The sequence below is a fragment of the Hippocampus zosterae genome, chromosome 1 (assembly GCF_025434085.1).
Source record: "Hippocampus zosterae strain Florida chromosome 1, ASM2543408v3, whole genome shotgun sequence".
Lineage (NCBI taxonomy): Eukaryota > Metazoa > Chordata > Actinopteri > Syngnathiformes > Syngnathidae > Hippocampus > Hippocampus zosterae.
Genome location: NC_067451.1, coordinates 42006429 through 42021750, shown reverse-complemented (window position 1 = coordinate 42021750; position 15322 = coordinate 42006429). Strand labels below are relative to the sequence as shown.

Sequence of the window (15322 nt, the reverse complement as noted above, 5' to 3'; positions counted from 1 at the left end):
GGAGGAGGTTTATTAAATGAAAAAAAATCACCCCACTACTCCACCCCCGACCCAGAAGTGCCCTGTCTGCTATAAAGAGGACAATTTTCGCGTTTTCCCTCGCTTACGGCCATACTACCCTGAGAACGCCCGATCTCGTCCGATCTCGGAAGCTAAGCAGGGTCGGGCCTGGTTAGTACTTGGATGGGAGACCGCCTGGGAACACCAGGTGCTGTAAGCTTTTGCACCCACCTCCAATTCTCAACACGATTCACTGCTCTTTCCAAAAATTTTGGCATTCATTCGTCATTCAACTTTCACTTATCCTGTGGTTTGAAATCGTTTCCTTCACGTTGATTTGACAGATCAACGTCTCTTTGGAATAAAATTAATGTCCAACAGAGGGAGCCGTCTGCACGGGGATCGGTCATGATAGCACTTGGACATGAAACAGCTTGGGATTTCCGCCTGCTGGATGCCTTTCCACCTCCACTGGAAAAGCCCACTTTTGCAACAAACATCAAATACTGCATCTGCGTGCTCGCAGAGGACCGTATGCGAGCCTGACAGGCTGCGCGCTCAAACCACCACGGGAGCGGGCCCCTCCTTCGTGCTCTCGGGAGGAGGTCATTAAATGAAAAAAAAATCACCCCACTACTCCATCCCCGACCCGCAAGTGCCTTGTCTGCTATAAAGGGGACAATTTTCACGTTTTCCCTCGCTTATGGCCATACTACCCTGAGAACGCCCGATCTCGTCCGATCTCGGAAGCTAAGCAGGGTCGGGCCTGGTTAGTACTTGGATGGGAGACCGCCTGGGAATACCAGGTGCTGTAAGCTTTTGCACCCACCTCCAATTCTCAACACGATTCACTGCTCTTTCCAAAAATTTTGGCATTCATTCGTCATTCAACTTTCACTTATCCTGTGGTTTAAAATCGTTTCCTTCACGTTGATTTGACAGATCAACGTCTCTTTGGAATAAAATTAATGTCCAACAGAGGGAGCCGTCTGCACGGGGATCGGTCATGATAGCACTTGGACATGAAACAGCTTGGGATTTCCGCCTGCTGGATGCGTTTGCACCTCCACTGGAAAAGCCCACTTTTGCAACAAACATCAAATACCGCATCTGCGCGCTCGCAGAGGACCGTATGCGAGCCTGACAGGCTGCGCGCTCAAACCACCACGGGAGCAGGCCCCTCCTTCGTGCTCTCGGGAGGAGGTCATTAAATGAAAAAAAAATCACCCCACTACTCCATCCCCGACCCAGAAGTGCCCTGTCTGCTATAAAGAGGATAATTTTCGCGTTTTCCCTCGCTTACGGCCATACTACCCTGAGAACACCCGATCTCGTCTGATCTCGGAAGCTAAGCAGGGTAGGGCCTGGTTAGTACTTGGATGGGACACCGCCTGGGAATACCAGGTGCTGTAAGCTTTTGCACCCACCTCCAATTCACAACACGATTCACTGCTCTTTCCAAAAATTTTGGCATTCATTCGTCATTCAACTTTCACTTATCCTGTGGTTTGAAATCGTTTCCTTCACGTTGATTTGACAGATCAACGTCTCTTTGGAATAAAATTAATGTCCAACAGAGGGAGCCGTCTGCACGGGGATCGGTCATGATAGCACTTGGACATGAAGCAGCTTGGGATTTCCGCCTGCTGGATGCCTTTGCACCTCCACTGGAAAAGCCCACTTTTGCAACAAACATCAAATACCGCATCTGCGTGCTCGCAGAGGACCGTATGCGAGCCTGACAGGCTGCGCGCTCAAACCACCACGGGAGCGGGCCCCTCCTTCGTGCTCTCGGGAGGAGGTCATTAAATGAAAAAAAAATCACCCCACTACTCCATCCCCGACCCGCAAGTGCCCTGTCTGCTATAAAGGGGACAATTTTCACATTTTCCCTCGCTTACGGCCATACTACCCTGAGAACGCCCGATCTCGTCCGATCTCGGAAGCTAAGCAGGGTCGGGCCTGGTTAGTACTTGAATGGGAGACCGCCTGGGAATACCAGGTGCTGTAAGCTTTTGCACCCACCTCCAATTCACAACACGATTCACTGCTCTTTCCAAAAATTTTGGCATTCATTCGTCATTCAACTTTCACTTATCCTGTGGTTTGAAATCGTTTCCTTCACGTTGATTTGACGGATCAACGTCTCTTTGGAATAAAATTAATGTCCAACAGAGGGAGACGTCTGCACGGGGATCGGTCATGATAGCACTTGGACATGAAGCAGCTTGGGATTTCCGCCTGCTGGATGCCTTTGCACCTCCACTGGAAAAGCCCACTTTTGCAACAAACATCAAATACTGCATCTGCGTGCTCGCAGAGGACCGTATGCGAGCCTGACAGGCTGCGCGCTCAAACCACCACGGGAGCGGGCCCCTCCTTCGTGCTCTCGGGAGGAGGTCATGAAATGAAAAAAAAATCACCCCACTACTCCATCCCCGACCCGCAAGTGCCTTGTCTGCTATAAAGGGGACAATTTTCGCGTTTTCCCTCGCTTATGGCCATACTACCCTGAGAACGCCCGATCTAGTCCGATCTCGGAAGCTAAGCAGGGTCGGGCCTGGTTAGTACTTGGATGGGAGACCACCTGGGAATACCAGGTGCTCTAAGCTTTTGCACCCACCTCCAATTCTCAACACGATTCACTGCTCTTTCCAAAAATTTTGGCTTTCATTAGTCAGTCAACTATCACTTATCCTGTGGTTTGAAATCGTTTCCTTCACGTTGATTTGACAGATCAACGTCTCTTTGGAATAAAATTAATGTCCGACAGAGGGAGCCGTCTGCACGGGGTCGGTCATGATAGCACTTGGACATGAAACAGCTTGGGATTTCCGCCTGCTGGATGCCTTTGCACCTCCACTGGAAAAGCCCACTTTTGCAACAAACATCAAATACTGCATCTGCGTGCTCGCAGAGGACCGTATGCGAGCCTGACAGGCTGCGCGCTCAAACCACCACGGGAGCGGGCCCCTCCTTCGTGCTCTCGGGAGGAGGTCATTAAATGAAAAAAAAATCACCACACTACTCCATCCCCTACCCGCAAGTGCCTTGTCTGCTATAAAGGGGACAATTTTCACGTTTTCCCTCGCTTACGGCCATACTACCCTGAGACCGCCCGATCTCGTCCGATCTCGGAAGCTAAGCAGGGTCGGCCCTGGTTAGTACTTGGATGGGAGACCGCCTGGGAATACCAGGTGCTGTAAGCTTTTGCACCCACCTCCAAATCACAACACGATTCACTGCTCTTTCCAAAAATTTTGGCATTCATTCGTCATTCAACTTTCACTTATCCTGTGGTTTGAAATCGTTTCCTTCACGTTGATTTGACAGATCAACGTCTCTTTGGAATAAAATTAATGTCCAACAGAGGGAGCCGTCAGCACGGGGATCGGTCATGATAGCACTTGGACATGAAGCAGCTTGGGATTTCCGCCTGCTGGATACCTTTGCACCTCCACTGGAAAAGCCCACTTTTGCAACAAACATCAAATACTGCATCTGCGTGCTCGCAGCGGACCGTATGCGAGCCTGACAGGCTGCGCGCTCAAACCACCACGGGAGCGGGCCCCTCCTTCGTGCTCTCGGGAGGAGGTCATTAAATGAAAAAAAAATCACCCCACTACTCCATCCCCGACCCGCAAGTGCCGTGTCTGCTATAAAGGGGACAATTTTCACGTTTTCCCTCGCTTACGGCCATACTACCCTGAGAACGCCCGATCTCGTCCGATCTCGGAAGCTAAGCAGGGTCGGGCCTGGTTAGTACTTGGATGGGAGACCGCCTGGGAATACCAGGTGCTGTAAGCTTTTGCACCCACCTCCAATTCTCAACACGATTCACTGCTCTTTCCAAAAATTTTGGCTTTCATTAGTCATTCAACTTTCACTTATCCTGTGGTTTGAAATCGTTTCCTTCACGTTGATTTGACAGATCAAGTTCTCTTTGGAATAAAATTAATGTCCAACAGAGGGAGCCGTCTGCACGGGGTCGTTCATGATAGCACTTGGACATGAAACAGCTTGGGATTTCCGCCTGCTGGATGCCTTTGCACCTCCACTGGAAAAGCCCACTTTTGCAACAAACATCAAATACTGCATCTGCGTGCTCGCAGAGGACCGTATGCGAGCCTGACAGGCTGCGCGCTCAAACCACCACGGGAGCGGGCCCCTCCTTCGTGCTCTCGGGAGGAGGTCATTAAATGAAAAAAAAAATCACCCCACTACTCCATCCCCGACCCGCAAGTGCCGTGTCTGCTATAAAGGGGACAATTTTCACGTTTTCCCTCGCTTACGGCCATACTACCCTGAGAACGCCCGATCTCGTCCGATCTCGGAAGCTAAGCAGGGTCGGGCCTGGTTAGTACTTGGATGGGAGACCGCCTGGGAATACCAGGTGCTGTAAGCTTTTGCACCCACCTCCAATTCTCAACACGATTCACTGCTCTTTCCAAAAATTTTGGCATTCATTCGTCATTCAACTTTCACTTATCCTGTGGTTTAAAATCGTTTCCTTCACGTTGATTTGACAGATCAACGTCTCTTTGGAATAAAATTAATGTCCAACAGAGGGAGCCGTCTGCACGGGAATCGGTAATGATAGCACTTGGACATGAAACAGCTTGGGATTTCCGCCTGCTGGATGCCTATGCACCTCCACTGGAAAAGCCCACTTTTGCAACAGACATCAAGTACAGCCTCTGCGCGCTCGCAGAGGACCGTATGCGAGCCTGACAGGCTGCGCGCTCAAACCACCACGGGAGCGGGCCCCTCCTTTGTGCACTCCGGAGGAGGTTTATTAAATGAAAAAAAATCACCCCACTACTCCACCCCCGACCCAGAAGTGCCCTGTCTGCTATAAAGAGGACAATTTTCGCGTTTTCCCTCGCTTACGGCCATACTACCCTGAGAACGCCCGATCTCGTCCGATCTCGGAAGCTAAGCAGGGTCGGGCCTGGTTAGTACTTGGATGGGAGACCGCCTGGGAATACCAGGTGCTGTAAGCTTTTGCACCCACCTCCAAATCACAACACGATTCACTGCTCTTTCCAAAAATTTTGGCATTCATTCGTCATTCAACTTTCACTTATCCTGTGGTTTAAAATCGTTTCCTTCACGTTGATTTGACAGATCAACGTCTCTTTGGAATAAAATTAATGTCCAACAGAGGGAGCCGTCTGCACGGGGATCGGTCATGATAGCACTTGGACATGAAACAGCTTGGGATTTCCGCCTGCTGGATGCGTTTGCACCTCCACTGGAAAAGCCCACTTTTGCAACAAACATCAAATACCGCATCTGCGCGCTCGCAGAGGACCGTATGCGAGCCTGACAGGCTGCGCGCTCAAACCACCACGGGAGCAGGCCCCTCCTTCGTGCTCTCGGGAGGAGGTCATTAAATGAAAAAAAAATCACCCCACTACTCCATCCCCGACCCGCAAGTGCCGTGTCTGCTATAAAGGGGACAATTTTCACGTTTTCCCTCGCTTACGGCCATACTACCCTGAGAACGCCCGATCTCGTCCGATCTCGGAAGCTAAGCAGGGTCGGGCCTGGTTAGTACTTGGATGGGAGACCGCCTGGGAATACCAGGTGCTGTAAGCTTTTGCACCCACCTCCAATTCTCAACACGATTCACTGCTCTTTCCAAAAATTTTGGCTTTCATTAGTCATTCAACTTTCACTTATCCTGTGGTTTGAAATCGTTTCCTTCACGTTGATTTGACAGATCAAGTTCTCTTTGGAATAAAATTAATGTCCAACAGAGGGAGCCGTCTGCACGGGGTCGTTCATGATAGCACTTGGACATGAAACAGCTTGGGATTTCCGCCTGCTGGATGCCTTTGCACCTCCACTGGAAAAGCCCACTTTTGCAACAAACATCAAATACTGCATCTGCGTGCTCGCAGAGGACCGTATGCGAGCCTGACAGGCTGCGCGCTCAAACCACCACGGGAGCGGGCCCCTCCTTCGTGCTCTCGGGAGGAGGTCATTAAATGAAAAAAAAATCACCACACTACTCCATCCCCTACCCGCAAGTGCCTTGTCTGCTATAAAGGGGACAATTTTCACGTTTTCCCTCGCTTACGGCCATACTACCCTGAGAACGCCCGATCTCGTCCGATCTCGGAAGCTAAGCAGGGTCGGGCCTGGTTAGTACTTGGATGGGAGACCGCCTGGGAATACCAGGTGCTGTAAGCTTTTGCACCCACCTCCAAATCACAACACGATTCACTGCTCTTTCCAAAAATTTTGGCATTCATTCGTCATTCAATTTTCACTTATCCTGTGGTTTGAAATCGTTTCCTTCACGTTGATTTGACAGATCAACGTCTCTTTGGAATAAAATTAATGTCCAACAGAGGGAGCCGTCAGCACGGGGATCGGTCATGATAGCACTTGGACATGAAGCAGCTTGGGATTTCCGCCTGCTGGATACCTTTGCACCTCCACTGGAAAAGCCCACTTTTGCAACAAACATCAAATACTGCATCTGCGTGCTCGCAGAGGACCGTATGCGAGCCTGACAGGCTGCGCGCTCAAACCACCACGGGAGCGGGCCCCTCCTTCGTGCTCTCGGGAGGAGGTCATTAAATGAAAAAAAAATCACCCCACTACTCCATCCCCGACCCGCAAGTGCCGTGTCTGCTATAAAGGGGACAATTTTCACGTTTTCCCTCGCTTACGGCCATACTACCCTGAGAACGCCCGATCTCGTCCGATCTCGGAAGCTAAGCAGGGTCGGGCCTGGTTAGTACTTGGATGGGAGACCGCCTGGGAATACCAGGTGCTGTAAGCTTTTGCACCCACCTCCAATTCTCAACACGATTCACTGCTCTTTCCAAAAATTTTGGCTTTCATTAGTCATTCAACTTTCACTTATCCTGTGGTTTGAAATCGTTTCCTTCACGTTGATTTGACAGATCAAGTTCTCTTTGGAATAAAATTAATGTCCAACAGAGGGAGCCGTCTGCACGGGGTCGTTCATGATAGCACTTGGACATGAAACAGCTTGGGATTTCCGCCTGCTGGATGCCTTTGCACCTCCACTGGAAAAGCCCACTTTTGCAACAAACATCAAATACTGCATCTGCGTGCTCGCAGAGGACCGTATGCGAGCCTGACAGGCTGCGCGCTCAAACCACCACGGGAGCGGGCCCCTCCTTCGTGCTCTCGGGAGGAGGTCATTAAATGAAAAAAAAATCACCCCACTACTCCATCCCCGACCCGCAAGTGCCGTGTCTGCTATAAAGGGGACAATTTTCACGTTTTCCCTCGCTTACGGCCATACTACCCTGAGAACGCCCGATCTCGTCCGATCTCGGAAGCTAAGCAGGGTCGGGCCTGGTTAGTACTTGGATGGGAGACCGCCTGGGAATACCAGGTGCTGTAAGCTTTTGCACCCACCTCCAATTCTCAACACGATTCACTGCTCTTTCCAAAAATTTTGGCATTCATTCGTCATTCAACTTTCACTTATCCTGTGGTTTGAAATCGTTTCCTTCACGTTGATTTGACAGATCAAGTTCTCTTTGGAATAAAATTAATGTCCAACAGAGGGAGCCGTCTGCACGGGGTCGGTCATGATAGCACTTGGACATGAAACAGCTTGGGATTTCCGCCTGCTGGATGCCTTTCCACCTCCACTGGAAAAGCCCACTTTTGCAACAAACATCAAATACTGCATCTGCGTGCTCGCAGAGGACCGTATGCGAGCCTGACAGGCTGCGCGCTCAAACCACCACGGGAGCGGGCCCCTCCTTCGTGCTCTCGGGAGGAGGTCATTAAATGAAAAAAAAATCACCCCACTTCTCCATCCCCGACCCGCAAGTGCCGTGTCTGCTATAAAGGGGACAATTTTCACGTTTTCCCTCGCTTACGGCCATACTACCCTGAGAACGCCCGATCTCGTCCGATCTCGGAAGCTAAGCAGGGTCGGGCCTGGTTAGTACTTGGATGGGAGACCGCCTGGGAATACCAGGTGCTGTAAGCTTTTGCACCCACCTCCAATTCTCAACACGATTCACTGCTCTTTCCAAAAATTTTGGCATTCATTCGTCATTCAACTTTCACTTATCCTGTGGTTTAAAATCGTTTCCTTCACGTTGATTTGACAGATCAACGTCTCTTTGGAATAAAATTAATGTCCAACAGAGGGAGCCGTCTGCACGGGAATCGGTCATGATAGCACTTGGACATGAAACAGCTTGGGATTTCCGCCTGCTGGATGCCTTTCCACCTCCACTGGAAAAGCCCACTTTTGCAACAAACATCAAATACTGCATCTGCGTGCTCGCAGAGGACCGTATGCGAGCCTGACAGGCTGCGCGCTCAAACCACCACGGGAGCGGGCCCCTCCTTCGTGCTCTCGGGAGGAGGTCATTAAATGAAAAAAAAATCACCCCACTACTCCATCCCCGACCCGCAAGTGCCTTGTCTGCTATAAAGGGGACAATTTTCACGTTTTCCCTCGCTTATGGCCATACTACCCTGAGAACGCCCGATCTCGTCCGATCTCGGAAGCTAAGCAGGGTCGGGCCTGGTTAGTACTTGGATGGGAGACCGCCTGGGAATACCAGGTGCTGTAAGCTTTTGCACCCACCTCCAATTCTCAACACGATTCACTGCTCTTTCCAAAAATTTTGGCATTCATTCGTCATTCAACTTTCACTTATCCTGTGGTTTAAAATCGTTTCCTTCACGTTGATTTGACAGATCAACGTCTCTTTGGAATAAAATTAATGTCCAACAGAGGGAGCCGTCTGCACGGGGATCGGTCATGATAGCACTTGGACATGAAACAGCTTGGGATTTCCGCCTGCTGGATGCGTTTGCACCTCCACTGGAAAAGCCCACTTTTGCAACAAACATCAAATACCGCATCCCCGCGCTCGCAGAGGACCGTATGCGAGCCTGACAGGCTGCGCGCTCAAACCACCACGGGAGCAGGCCCCTCCTTCGTGCTCTCGGGAGGAGGTCATTAAATGAAAAAAAAATCACCCCACTACTCCATCCCCGACCCGCAAGTGCCGTGTCTGCTATAAAGGGGACCATTTTCACGTTTTCCCTCGCTTACGGCCATACTACCCTGAGAACGCCCGATCTCGTCCGATCTCGGAAGCTAAGCAGGGTCGGGCCTGGTTAGTACTTGGATGGGAGACCGCCTGGGAATACCAGGTGCTGTAAGCTTTTGCACCCACCTCCAATTCTCAACACGATTCACTGCTCTTTCTAAAAATTTTGGCTTTCATTAGTCATTCAACTTTCACTTATCCTGTGGTTTGAAATCGTTTCCTTCACGTTGATTTGACAGATCAAGTTCTCTTTGGAATAAAATTAATGTCCAACAGAGGGAGCCGTCTGCACGGGGTCGTTCATGATAGCACTTGGACATGAAACAGCTTGGGATTTCCGCCTGCTGGATGCCTTTGCACCTCCACTGGAAAAGCCCACTTTTGCAACAAACATCAAATACTGCATCTGCGTGCTCGCAGAGGACCGTATGCGAGCCTGACAGGCTGCGCGCTCAAACCACCACGGGAGCGGGCCCCTCCTTCGTGCTCTCGGGAGGAGGTCATTAAATGAAAAAAAAATCACCCCACTACTCCATCCCCGACCCGCAAGTGCCGTGTCTGCTATAAAGGGGACAATTTTCACGTTTTCCCTCGCTTACGGCCATACTACCCTGAGAACGCCCGATCTCGTCCGATCTCGGAAGCTAAGCAGGGTCGGGCCTGGTTAGTACTTGGATGGGAGACCGCCTGGGAATACCAGGTGCTGTAAGCTTTTGCACCCACCTCCAATTCTCAACACGATTCACTGCTCTTTCCAAAAATTTTGGCATTCATTCGTCATTCAACTTTCACTTATCCTGTGGTTTAAAATCGTTTCCTTCACGTTGATTTGACAGATCAACGTCTCTTTGGAATAAAATTAATGTCCAACAGAGGGAGCCGTCTGCACGGGAATCGGTAATGATAGCACTTGGACATGAAACAGCTTGGGATTTCCGCCTGCTGGATGCCTATGCACCTCCACTGGAAAAGCCCACTTTTGCAACAGACATCAAGTACAGCCTCTGCGCGCTCGCAGAGGACCGTATGCGAGCCTGACAGGCTGCGCGCTCAAACCACCACGGGAGCGGGCCCCTCCTTTGTGCACTCCGGAGGAGGTTTATTAAATGAAAAAAAATCACCCCACTACTCCACCCCCGACCCAGAAGTGCCCTGTCTGCTATAAAGAGGACAATTTTCGCGTTTTCCCTCGCTTACGGCCATACTACCCTGAGAACGCCCGATCTCGTCCGATCTCGGAAGCTAAGCAGGGTCGGGCCTGGTTAGTACTTGGATGGGAGACCGCCTGGGAATACCAGGTGCTGTAAGCTTTTGCACCCACCTCCAATTCTCAACACGATTCACTGCTCTTTCCAAAAATTTTGGCATTCATTCGTCATTCAACTTTCACTTATCCTGTGGTTTGAAATCGTTTCCTTCACGTTGATTTGACAGATCAACGTCTCTTTGGAATAAAATTAATGTCCAACAGAGGGAGCCGTCTGCACGGGGATCGGTCATGATAGCACTTGGACATGAAACAGCTTGGGATTTCCGCCTGCTGGATGCCTTTGCACCTCCACTGGAAAAGCCCACTTTTGCAACAAACATCAAATACCGCATCTGCGCGCTCGCAGAGGACCGAATGCGAGCCTGACAGGCTGCGCGCTCAAACCACCACGGGAGCGGGCCCCTCCTTCGTGCTCTCGGGAGGAGGTCATTAAATGAAAAAAAAATCACCCCACGACTCCATCCCCGACCCGCAAGTGCCATGTCTGCTATAAAGGGGACAATTTTCACGTTTTCCCTCGCTTACGGCCATACTACCCTGAGAACGCCCGATCTCGTCCGATCTCGGAAGCTAAGCAGGGTCGGGCCTGGTTAGTACTTGGATGGGAGACCGCCTGGGAATACCAGCTGCTGTAAGCTTTTGCACCCACCTCCAATTCTCAACACGATTCACTGCTCTTTCCAAAAATTTTGGCTTTCATTAGTCATTCAACTTTCACTTATCCTGTGGTTTGAAATCGTTTCCTTCACGTTGATTTGACAGATCAACGTCTCTTTGGAATAAAATTAATGTCCAACAGAGGGAGCCGTCTGCACGGGCTCGGTCATGATAGCACTTGGACATGAAACAGCTTGGGATTTCCGCCTGCTGGATGCCTTTCCACCTCCACTGGAAAAGCCCACTTTTGCAACAAACATCAAATACTGCATCTGCGTGCTCGCAGAGGACCGTATGCGAGCCTGACAGGCTGCGCGCTCAAACCACCACGGGAGCGGGCCCCTCCTTCGTGCTCTCGGGAGGAGGTCATTAAATGGAAAAAAAAATCACCCCACTACTCCATCCCCGACCCGCAAGTGCCTTGTCTGCTATAAAGGGGACAATTTTCACGTTTTCCCTCGCTTACGGCCATACTACCCTGAGAACGCCCGATCTCGTCCGATCTCGGAAGCTAAGCAGGGTCGGGCCTGGTTAGTACTTGGATGGGAGACCGCCTGGGAATACCAGGTGCTGTAAGCTTTTGCACCCACCTCCAATTCTCAACACGATTCACTGCTCTTTCCAAAAATTTTGGCATTCATTCGTCATTCAACTTTCACTTATCCTGTGGTTTAAAATCGTTTCCTTCACGTTGATTTGACAGATCAACGTCTCTTTGGAATAAAATTAATGTCCAACAGAGGGAGCCGTCTGCACGGGGATCGGTCATGATAGCACTTGGACATGAAACAGCTTGGGATTTCCGCCTGCTGGATGCGTTTGCACCTCCACTGGAAAAGCCCACTTTTGCAACAAACATCAAATACCGCATCTGCGCGCTCGCAGAGGACCGTATGCGAGCCTGACAGGCTGCGCGCTCAAACCACCACGGGAGCAGGCCCCTCCTTCGTGCTCTCGGGAGGAGGTCATTAAATGAAAAAAAAATCACCCCACTACTCCATCCCCGACCCAGAAGTGCCCTGTCTGCTATAAAGAGGATAATTTTCGCGTTTTCCCTCGCTTACGGCCATACTACCCTGAGAACACCCGATCTCGTCTGATCTCGGAAGCTAAGCAGGGTAGGGCCTGGTTAGTACTTGGATGGGAGACCGCCTGGGAATACCAGGTGCTGTAAGCTTTTGCACCCACCTCCAATTCACAACACGATTCACTGCTCTTTCCAAAAATTTTGGCATTCATTCGTCATTCAACTTTCACTTATCCTGTGGTTTGAAATCGTTTCCTTCACGTTGATTTGACAGATCAACGTCTCTTTGGAATAAAATTAATGTCCAACAGAGGGAGCCGTCTGCACGGGGATCGGTCATGATAGCACTTGGACATGAAGCAGCTTGGGATTTCCGCCTGCTGGATGCCTTTGCACCTCCACTGGAAAAGCCCACTTTTGCAACAAACATCAAATACCGCATCTGCGTGCTCGCAGAGGACCGTATGCGAGCCTGACAGGCTGCGCGCTCAAACCACCACGGGAGCGGGCCCCTCCTTCGTGCTCTCGGGAGGAGGTCATTAAATGAAAAAAAAATCACCCCACTACTCCATCCCCGACCCGCAAGTGCCCTGTCTGCTATAAAGGGGACAATTTTCACATTTTCCCTCGCTTACGGCCATACTACCCTGAGAACGCCCGATCTCGTCCGATCTCGGTAGCTAAGCAGGGTCGGGCCTGGTTAGTACTTGAATGGGAGACCGCCTGGGAATACCAGGTGCTGTAAGCTTTTGCACCCACCTCCAATTCACAACACGATTCACTGCTCTTTCCAAAAATTTTGGCATTCATTCGTCATTCAACTTTCACTTATCCTGTGGTTTGAAATCGTTTCCTTCACGTTGATTTGACGGATCAACGTCTCTTTGGAATAAAATTAATGTCCAACAGAGGGAGACGTCTGCACGGGGATCGGTCATGATAGCACTTGGACATGAAGCAGCTTGGGATTTCCGCCTGCTGGATGCCTTTGCACCTCCACTGGAAAAGCCCACTTTTGCAACAAACATCAAATACTGCATCTGCGTGCTCGCAGAGGACCGTATGCGAGCCTGACAGGCTGCGCGCTCAAACCACCACGGGAGCGGGCCCCTCCTTCGTGCTCTCGGGAGGAGGTCATGAAATGAAAAAAAAATCACCCCACTACTCCATCCCCGACCCGCAAGTGCCTTGTCTGCTATAAAGGGGACAATTTTCGCGTTTTCCCTCGCTTATGGCCATACTACCCTGAGAACGCCCGATCTAGTCCGATCTCGGAAGCTAAGCCGGGTCGGGCCTGGTTAGTACTTGGATGGGAGACCACCTGGGAATACCAGGTGCTCTAAGCTTTTGCACCCACCTCCAATTCTCAACACGATTCACTGCTCTTTCCAAAAATTTTGGCTTTCATTAGTCAGTCAACTATCACTTATCCTGTGGTTTGAAATCGTTTCCTTCACGTTGATTTGACAGATCAACGTCTCTTTGGAATAAAATTAATGTCCGACAGAGGGAGCCGTCTGCACGGGGTCGGTCATGATAGCACTTGGACATGAAACAGCTTGGGATTTCCGCCTGCTGGATGCCTTTGCACCTCCACTGGAAAAGCCCACTTTTGCAACAAACATCAAATACTGCATCTGCGTGCTCGCAGAGGACCGTATGCGAGCCTGACAGGCTGCGCGCTCAAACCACCACGGGAGCGGGCCCCTCCTTCGTGCTCTCGGGAGGAGGTCATTAAATGAAAAAAAAATCACCACACTACTCCATCCCCTACCCGCAAGTGCCTTGTCTGCTATAAAGGGGACAATTTTCACGTTTTCCCTCGCTTACGGCCATACTACCCTGAGAACGCCCGATCTCGTCCGATCTCGGAAGCTAAGCAGGGTCGGGCCTGGTTAGTACTTGGATGGGAGACCGCCTGGGAATACCAGGTGCTGTAAGCTTTTGCACCCACCTCCAAATCACAACACGATTCACTGCTCTTTCCAAAAATTTTGGCATTCATTCGTCATTCAACTTTCACTTATCCTGTGGTTTGAAATCGTTTCCTTCACGTTGATTTGACAGATCAACGTCTCTTTGGAATAAAATTAATGTCCAACAGAGGGAGCCGTCAGCACGGGGATCGGTCATGATAGCACTTGGACATGAAGCAGCTTGGGATTTCCGCCTGCTGGATACCTTTGCACCTCCACTGGAAAAGCCCACTTTTGCAACAAACATCAAATACTGCATCTGCGTGCTCGCAGCGGACCGTATGCGAGCCTGACAGGCTGCGCGCTCAAACCACCACGGGAGCGGGCCCCTCCTTCGTGCTCTCGGGAGGAGGTCATTAAATGAAAAAAAAATCACCCCACGACTCCATCCCCGACCCGCAAGTGCCATGTCTGCTATAAAGGGGACAATTTTCACGTTTTCCCTCGCTTACGGCCATACTACCCTGAGAACGCCCGATCTCGTCCGATCTCGGAAGCTAAGCAGGGTCGGGCCTGGTTAGTACTTGGATGGGAGACCGCCTGGGAATACCAGGTGCTGTAAGCTTTTGCACCCACCTCCAAATCACAACACGATTCACTGCTCTTTCCAAAAATTTTGGCATTCATTCGTCATTCAACTTTCACTTATCCTGTGGTTTGAAATCGTTTCCTTCACGTTGATTTGACAGATCAACGTCTCTTTGGAATAAAATTAATGTCCAACAGAGGGAGCCGTCAGCACGGGGATCGGTCATGATAGCACTTGGACATGAAGCAGCTTGGGATTTCCGCCTGCTGGATACCTTTGCACCTCCACTGGAAAAGCCCACTTTTGCAACAAACATCAAATACTGCATCTGCGTGCTCGCAGAGGACCGTATGCGAGCCTGACAGGCTGCGCGCTCAAACCACCACGGGAGCGGGCCCCTCCTTCGTGCTCTCGGGAGGAGGTCATTAAATGAAAAAAAAATCACCCCACTACTCCATCCCCGACCCGCAAGTGCCGTGTCTGCTATAAAGGGGACAATTTTCACGTTTTCCCTCGCTTACGGCCATACTACCCTGAGAACGCCCGATCTCGTCCGATCTCGGAAGCTAAGCAGGGTCGGGCCTGGTTAGTACTTGGATGGGAGACCGCCTGGGAATACCAGGTGCTGTAAGCTTTTGCACCCACCTCCAATTCTCAACACGATTCACTGCTCTTTCCAAAAATTTTGGCTTTCATTAGTCATTCAACTTTCACTTATCCTGTGGTTTGAAATCGTTTCCTTCACGTTGATTTGACAGATCAAGTTCTCTTTGGAATAAAATTAATGTCCAA

General features: G+C 50.5%; 26 non-coding genes across 26 annotated transcripts; all 26 read left to right on the top strand.

The window, feature by feature from the left end:
• Nucleotides 1-101: 101 nt before the first annotated feature.
• Nucleotides 102-220, top strand: LOC127612592 (5S ribosomal RNA). Its single transcript, XR_007965879.1, has one exon. It is a non-coding gene; the product is annotated as a 5S ribosomal RNA (ribosomal RNA).
• A 479-nt stretch (nucleotides 221-699) lies between these two features.
• LOC127612978 (5S ribosomal RNA) lies at nucleotides 700-818 on the top strand. The gene has a single exon (XR_007966029.1). It is a non-coding gene; the product is annotated as a 5S ribosomal RNA (ribosomal RNA).
• A 479-nt stretch (nucleotides 819-1297) lies between these two features.
• LOC127612596 (5S ribosomal RNA) lies at nucleotides 1298-1416 on the top strand. The gene has a single exon (XR_007965882.1). It is a non-coding gene; the product is annotated as a 5S ribosomal RNA (ribosomal RNA).
• Nucleotides 1417-1895: 479 nt separating this feature from the next.
• On the top strand, nucleotides 1896-2014 carry LOC127613263 (5S ribosomal RNA). The gene has a single exon (XR_007966129.1). It is a non-coding gene; the product is annotated as a 5S ribosomal RNA (ribosomal RNA).
• Nucleotides 2015-2493: 479 nt separating this feature from the next.
• Nucleotides 2494-2612, top strand: LOC127615293 (5S ribosomal RNA). The gene has a single exon (XR_007966881.1). It is a non-coding gene; the product is annotated as a 5S ribosomal RNA (ribosomal RNA).
• Nucleotides 2613-3090: 478 nt separating this feature from the next.
• Nucleotides 3091-3209, top strand: LOC127614754 (5S ribosomal RNA). The gene has a single exon (XR_007966690.1). It is a non-coding gene; the product is annotated as a 5S ribosomal RNA (ribosomal RNA).
• A 479-nt stretch (nucleotides 3210-3688) lies between these two features.
• LOC127589562 (5S ribosomal RNA) lies at nucleotides 3689-3807 on the top strand. The gene has a single exon (XR_007959441.1). It is a non-coding gene; the product is annotated as a 5S ribosomal RNA (ribosomal RNA).
• A 479-nt stretch (nucleotides 3808-4286) lies between these two features.
• On the top strand, nucleotides 4287-4405 carry LOC127589558 (5S ribosomal RNA). The gene has a single exon (XR_007959440.1). It is a non-coding gene; the product is annotated as a 5S ribosomal RNA (ribosomal RNA).
• A 479-nt stretch (nucleotides 4406-4884) lies between these two features.
• LOC127589555 (5S ribosomal RNA) lies at nucleotides 4885-5003 on the top strand. Its single transcript, XR_007959439.1, has one exon. It is a non-coding gene; the product is annotated as a 5S ribosomal RNA (ribosomal RNA).
• Nucleotides 5004-5482: 479 nt separating this feature from the next.
• Nucleotides 5483-5601, top strand: LOC127589549 (5S ribosomal RNA). The gene has a single exon (XR_007959438.1). It is a non-coding gene; the product is annotated as a 5S ribosomal RNA (ribosomal RNA).
• Nucleotides 5602-6079: 478 nt separating this feature from the next.
• On the top strand, nucleotides 6080-6198 carry LOC127589543 (5S ribosomal RNA). The gene has a single exon (XR_007959436.1). It is a non-coding gene; the product is annotated as a 5S ribosomal RNA (ribosomal RNA).
• Nucleotides 6199-6677: 479 nt separating this feature from the next.
• Nucleotides 6678-6796, top strand: LOC127589531 (5S ribosomal RNA). The gene has a single exon (XR_007959434.1). It is a non-coding gene; the product is annotated as a 5S ribosomal RNA (ribosomal RNA).
• Nucleotides 6797-7274: 478 nt separating this feature from the next.
• LOC127589527 (5S ribosomal RNA) lies at nucleotides 7275-7393 on the top strand. The gene has a single exon (XR_007959433.1). It is a non-coding gene; the product is annotated as a 5S ribosomal RNA (ribosomal RNA).
• A 478-nt stretch (nucleotides 7394-7871) lies between these two features.
• On the top strand, nucleotides 7872-7990 carry LOC127589518 (5S ribosomal RNA). The gene has a single exon (XR_007959432.1). It is a non-coding gene; the product is annotated as a 5S ribosomal RNA (ribosomal RNA).
• Nucleotides 7991-8469: 479 nt separating this feature from the next.
• Nucleotides 8470-8588, top strand: LOC127612974 (5S ribosomal RNA). Its single transcript, XR_007966028.1, has one exon. It is a non-coding gene; the product is annotated as a 5S ribosomal RNA (ribosomal RNA).
• A 479-nt stretch (nucleotides 8589-9067) lies between these two features.
• Nucleotides 9068-9186, top strand: LOC127589511 (5S ribosomal RNA). Its single transcript, XR_007959426.1, has one exon. It is a non-coding gene; the product is annotated as a 5S ribosomal RNA (ribosomal RNA).
• A 478-nt stretch (nucleotides 9187-9664) lies between these two features.
• On the top strand, nucleotides 9665-9783 carry LOC127589505 (5S ribosomal RNA). Its single transcript, XR_007959424.1, has one exon. It is a non-coding gene; the product is annotated as a 5S ribosomal RNA (ribosomal RNA).
• A 479-nt stretch (nucleotides 9784-10262) lies between these two features.
• On the top strand, nucleotides 10263-10381 carry LOC127589500 (5S ribosomal RNA). The gene has a single exon (XR_007959423.1). It is a non-coding gene; the product is annotated as a 5S ribosomal RNA (ribosomal RNA).
• Nucleotides 10382-10860: 479 nt separating this feature from the next.
• LOC127614871 (5S ribosomal RNA) lies at nucleotides 10861-10979 on the top strand. The gene has a single exon (XR_007966728.1). It is a non-coding gene; the product is annotated as a 5S ribosomal RNA (ribosomal RNA).
• A 479-nt stretch (nucleotides 10980-11458) lies between these two features.
• Nucleotides 11459-11577, top strand: LOC127589495 (5S ribosomal RNA). Its single transcript, XR_007959421.1, has one exon. It is a non-coding gene; the product is annotated as a 5S ribosomal RNA (ribosomal RNA).
• A 479-nt stretch (nucleotides 11578-12056) lies between these two features.
• LOC127613492 (5S ribosomal RNA) lies at nucleotides 12057-12175 on the top strand. Its single transcript, XR_007966208.1, has one exon. It is a non-coding gene; the product is annotated as a 5S ribosomal RNA (ribosomal RNA).
• A 479-nt stretch (nucleotides 12176-12654) lies between these two features.
• Nucleotides 12655-12773, top strand: LOC127613772 (5S ribosomal RNA). The gene has a single exon (XR_007966312.1). It is a non-coding gene; the product is annotated as a 5S ribosomal RNA (ribosomal RNA).
• A 479-nt stretch (nucleotides 12774-13252) lies between these two features.
• LOC127615931 (5S ribosomal RNA) lies at nucleotides 13253-13371 on the top strand. Its single transcript, XR_007966995.1, has one exon. It is a non-coding gene; the product is annotated as a 5S ribosomal RNA (ribosomal RNA).
• A 478-nt stretch (nucleotides 13372-13849) lies between these two features.
• LOC127589488 (5S ribosomal RNA) lies at nucleotides 13850-13968 on the top strand. Its single transcript, XR_007959412.1, has one exon. It is a non-coding gene; the product is annotated as a 5S ribosomal RNA (ribosomal RNA).
• A 479-nt stretch (nucleotides 13969-14447) lies between these two features.
• LOC127589484 (5S ribosomal RNA) lies at nucleotides 14448-14566 on the top strand. Its single transcript, XR_007959410.1, has one exon. It is a non-coding gene; the product is annotated as a 5S ribosomal RNA (ribosomal RNA).
• Nucleotides 14567-15045: 479 nt separating this feature from the next.
• Nucleotides 15046-15164, top strand: LOC127589477 (5S ribosomal RNA). The gene has a single exon (XR_007959409.1). It is a non-coding gene; the product is annotated as a 5S ribosomal RNA (ribosomal RNA).
• The last annotated feature ends 158 nt before the right edge of the window (nucleotides 15165-15322 follow it).